Genomic DNA, 6,052 nt, shown 5'->3' on the forward strand with positions numbered 1-6,052 from the left:
CCGCATCCATTCAGACTGCATCAGGGCTGGACAGAAGCGTTCGGGTCCACTCATGAGCCCCTTCAAACGGAGCGCACGAGCGGACAGCCGAACGCTAGTGTGAAACTAGCCTAAGACAGGGTTCCTAACACCAAATTCTACCATACAATTCAGGGAGTGTAGGTTCCACATCTACACGTTAACCCATTCACAGAGACTAAATACCACACAGGAGAGCTGACAGATCCTCTATACTACACCGCACAGGAGAGCTGACAGATCCTCTATACTACACCACACAGGAGAGCTGACAGATCCTCTATACTACACCACACAGGAGAGCTGACAGATCCTCTATACTACACCACACAGGAGAGCTGACAGATCCTGTATACTACACCACACAGGAGAGCAGACAGATCCTCTATACTACACCGCACAGGAGAGCTGACAGATCCTCTATACTACACCACACAGGAGAGCTGACAGATCCTCTATACTACACCGCACAGGAGAGCCGACAGATCCTCTATACTACACCACACAGCAGAGCTGACAGATCCTCTATACTACACCACACAGGAGAGTTGACAGATCCTCTATACTACACCACACAGGAGAGCTGACAGATCCTCTATACTACACCACTCAGGAGAGCTGACAGATCCTCTATACTACACCACACAGGAGAGCTGACAGATCCTGTATACTACACCGCACAGGAGAGCTGACAGATCCTCTATACTACACCGCACAGAAGAGCCGACAGATCCTCTATACTACACCACACAGGAGAGCTGACAGATCCTCTATACTACACCACACAGGAGAGCCCACAGATCCTCTACACTACACCACACAGCAGAGCTGACAGATCCTCTATACTACACCACACAGGAGAGCTGACAGATCCTCTATACTACACCGCACAGAAGAGCCGACAGATCCTCTATACTACACCACACAGGAGAGCCCACAGATCCTCTATACTACACCGCACAGGAGAGCCGACAGATCCTCTATACTACACCACACAGGAGAGCCTACAGATCCTCTATACTACACCGCACAGGAGAGCCGACAGATCCTCTATACTTGTCACGGACGGTGTACGGGAAACAAGACAATGCAACATGCATATATGACTCACTGGATCCAAAGCTAAGGAACCAAGGGGAGGCCCCTGCACAAGACCTGGCACTTTCCCTGGCTGCTCAGCCTATGCAAAGATCCCAGAGGTGGATGGTTGCATATCCACGTACCTCGACTATATAACCCCTGAACACCCTACAATAGTGAGGGGACACGACCACCGGCTCCCTACACCAGACACGGAGGGAGTCAGGGTCACCTGGGATCCAGCAAACAGAAAATAACAGATAAATGTACAGCACTTAACTTTGTAGCAGACAGGAAAAAAGGATAAGCATGCACACACACTCCAGGAAGAAGTATAAGCCGCCCAGTAATGCATTATGGGGCGGAATTTAAAGGGATGCAATCAGTCCAACTACATGACAGCCGAGAGAGGCTAACGAGATGAGGAACTGAATACCACAACAAAGAGAACTCAAGGAGGAGGTTCTGAAAGGCTTCTGTCAGAGCTTCTCAGCTGTCTGGTTGTGACAATACTACACCGCACAGGAGTGCTGACAGATCCTCTATACTACACCACACAGGAGAGCTGACAGATCCTCTATACTACACCACACAGGAGAGCCGACAGATCCTCTATACTACACCACACAGGAGAGCTGACAGATCCTCTATACTACACCACACAGGAGAGCTGACAGATCCTCTATACTACACCACACAGGAGAGCTGACAGATCCTCTATACTACACCACACAGGAGAGCTGACAGATCCTCTATACTACACTACACAGGAGAGCCGACAGATCCTCTATACTACACCACACAGGAGAGCTGACAGATCCTCTACACTACACCACACAGCAGAGCTGACAGATCCTCTATACTACACCACACAGGAGAGCTGACAGATCCTCTATACTATACCACACAGGAGAGCCGACAGATCCTCTATACTACACCGCACAGGAGAGCTGACAGATCCTCTATACTACACCACACAGGAGAGCCGACAGATCCTCTATACTACACCACACAGGAGAGCCGACAGATCCTCTATACTACACCACACAGGAGAGCCAACAGATCCTCTATACTACACCACACAGGAGAGCCGACAGATCCTCTATACTACACCACACAGGAGAGCTGACAGATCCTCTATACTACACCGCACAGAAAATCCGACAGATCCTCTATACTACACCACACAGGAGAGCTGACAGATCCTCTATACTACACCACACAGGAGAGCCGACAGATCCTCTATACTACACCACACAGGAGAGCTGACAGATCCTCTATACTACACCACACAGGAGAGCCGACAGATCCTCTATACTACACCACACAGGAGAGCTGACAGATCCTCTATACTACACCACACAGGAGAGCTGACAGATCCTCTATACTACACCACACAGGAGAGCTGACAGATCCTCTATGCTACACCACACAGGAGAGCTGACAGATCCTCTATACTACACCACACAGGAGAGCGGACAGATCCTCTATACTACACCACACAGGAGAGCCGACAGATCCTCTATACTACACCACACAGGAGAGCTGACAGATCCTCTATACTACACCGCACAGAAAATCCGACAGATCCTCTATACTACACCACACAGGAGAGCCGACAGATCCTCTATACTACACCACACAGGAGAGCCGACAGATCCTCTATACTACACCACACAGGAGAGCCGACAGATCCTCTATACTACACCACACAGGAGAGCTGACAGATCCTCTATACTACACCACACAGGAGAGCCGACAGATCCTCTATACTACACCACACAGCAGAGCTGACAGATCCTCTATACTACACCACACAGGAGAGCTGACAGATCCTCTATACTCCACCACACAGGAGAGCTGACAGATCCTCTATGCTACACCGCACAGGAGAGCTGACAGATCCTCTATACTACACCACACAGCAGAGCTGACAGATCCTCTATACTACACCACACAGGAGAGCTGACAGATCCTCTATACTACACCACACAGGAGAGCTGACAGATCCTCTATACTACACCACACAGGAGAGCTGACAGATCCTCTATACTACACCACACAGGAGAGCTGACAGATCCTCTATACTACACCACACAGGAGAGCTGACAGATCCTCTATACTACACCACACAGGAGAGCTGACAGATCCTCTATACTACACCACACAGGAGAGCTGACAGATCCTCTATACTACACCACACAGGAGAGCTGACAGATCCTCTATACTACACCACACAGGAGAGCTGACAGATCCTCTATACTACACCACACAGGAGAGCTGACAGATCCTCTATACTACACCACACAGGAGAGCTGACAGATCCTCTATACTACACCACACAGGAGAGCTGACAGATCCTCTATACTACACCGCACAGGAGAGCTGACAGATCCTCTATACTACACCGCACAGGAGAGCTGACAGATCCTCTATACTACACCACACAGGAGAGCTGACAGATCCTCTATACTACACCACACAGGAGAGCTGACAGATCCTCTATACTACACCACACAGGAGAGCTGACAGATCCTCTATACTACACCACACAGGAGAGCCGACAGATCCTCTATACTACACAGCACCAAATAAGAGAATTCAGGGACGTATAACATTGATTTGGCATTATATCTATAATACCAGTGTTTTGGATACAGCCTTGAGTATATTTCGTGTTCTCCTTTTATTCACGTTGACATGAACAGCTGCCACATTAGAACTGTTCCAGAAGAACTCCAGATTTCTAATGTAACAATGTCACAGTCTTTGCCCTTGAGGAATACGTGCAATTTGATTTAGTTTTCCATTGACCTCAGCCATAGCAGACAGTAAAAATAAAACACTTATCATCGAGCAGGCATGTATGATGTCGTAACCAGGACCCCCATGGCCATTTCTTTATTGAATAAAACAATGAGGCATCCCGTATCTTTTCTCTCTGACACAACCAATGAGAATAGACTTCCTTATACCTACAAGCCCAAAAGAGGCCACTTATCTGCCCCCTGGCAACCCACAGTTCCATTACTAGTGAATACATTATCTATTTATTACAAATTACATGTCTGCCTGGAGGCAAATACATTTCACAGACCCAAATATAAAGCCTTAAAGATCCATTTGAATCTAGATATTTTCAGTGAGTAAAAAAAGCTCCTCCATGAAGCGCAACAAGCAGGTACAATGCCCCGTGCTATGTGCATTTCTCAGCTACTAGAGAAAATCCTAGACAACCGCCAAACTCTATTGAAAACTGCGCGAACAACTGTAAAATGGTCAACTCAAGTGTTTCCCTATTAAGAAGGAGGTGAATAAACTATACACATAATGATATAATAGGCCACACAGATCACCGAATTGTCTCTAAATTTGCAGTCGAGTCCCATTATTCTGCCCACCAGCCAATATGAAGAGTAACCGCCACATGCAGCACGGACAGCAGCTAGACGGGCCCGAAGTGACTCCATAAGGTCCTCGTAGGTTTGCACAGGTATCTGGAGCCATGCTGACTGCATCCTACCGCTGCTGGAGAGGACATAGGGGAGGAACCAAAGAGCAAACACGACAATCATCCCACAGATGCTCAATTGGGTTCAGGTCTGGGGAATTAGGAGGCCAGGGTGGTATCTGGACCCTTTGGTCATGCTCTTCCAACCAATGTCGAACATTTCTAGCCGTTGTCTTGCTGGATGATTCTATCCAACCCCGGAGAAGACAATCTGCATGTATGGGTGTACATAGTCTGCAAGGATGGATTCATACCCAAATCAGTGCCTTCCTTATGGATGAGCTGCCCAGAGAATGCCAGAAAAACCTTCCCCAGACCATAACACTGCACCCACCAGGTTGTGTTCCTCCAGGGTGTTTGTTCTCTGATTTTTCTCACCTGACACACAAACATCCATCCATCCATTCGATGAAGCAGAAAATGTGACTCATCGGAGAAGACAACCCTTTACCAACCAGCGGAGGTCCAATTCTGATTCTGCTGCGAACATTGAAAGCCTTTCTGCCCATGTAACTTCATTAGGAGAGGTGCAGTGACCATCCGTCTACTTCAGAGGATGGTCTGAACTCTTGTATAAGACACACGTATGGAAGACCCCTGGTTCATTTTGGTGGTGATCTGCTCCACTGTAGTGTGTCAGTCCGCCCTCCTGCACCTTCCTAGCCGACGGTCACCTATCACATCAATGGCATGTGGTGCTCTGCAGTTTCCACGTCGTTTATTCACCTTGGATCCATTTCTCCACGCACCATACACTTTCACCACAGCAGCACAAGAACAGTTCACAAACTGCGCAGTTTCAGGAATACTGCCACCCGGGGCCCAAAATCCAATAATTATCCCTTCCTGCGACTCTGATACATCACCCCTATTAGGTATGATAGCAGCGAGGGATATGTGTGCAGAATATCACACACCTTATATACCCACCGAGCCAGCTCAGCACACGTCACTTCCTTCATGAGCTACACGCTGTAGGAAGTGGTCAGAATATTTTTCAAATAGCCTAGATTAAAAATCTCCAACCTCTTTTTTTGTACGCAGCTCCCATGCAGATCTACATGTTTTAATGGTTACAGACTACAAAAAAAACCACAGTCATATTCCCTTCTTTTTGTCCATGCAAATAAGCAGGCAAGAAGTAGGAAAAACATAAAAGTTAAGTATAGATCAGAGTACATGCAGGATTTGTTTGCAGTCTGATGCCATACACTGAGACACATGAGTCTGCATGGGAGCTGCAAACATAAAATGGTAGAATTTTTGTGATCAAGACTATTTACTAAGTTTGCAGCTTGTATTTGATGTAATATTAAAGTGTTTTTTTTTCCGGGAATCACTAGTGTGTATGACCTGATGAAAGACTCATACTTACCTGCTGCCCGGCACTCCAGTCCTGCATCCAGGCTCCCGTTTGGCCATCTTCCAGTCCCTTGCTTTTTT

This window comes from Bufo gargarizans, chromosome 7 (genome assembly GCF_014858855.1).
Source record: "Bufo gargarizans isolate SCDJY-AF-19 chromosome 7, ASM1485885v1, whole genome shotgun sequence".
NCBI lineage: Eukaryota > Metazoa > Chordata > Amphibia > Anura > Bufonidae > Bufo > Bufo gargarizans.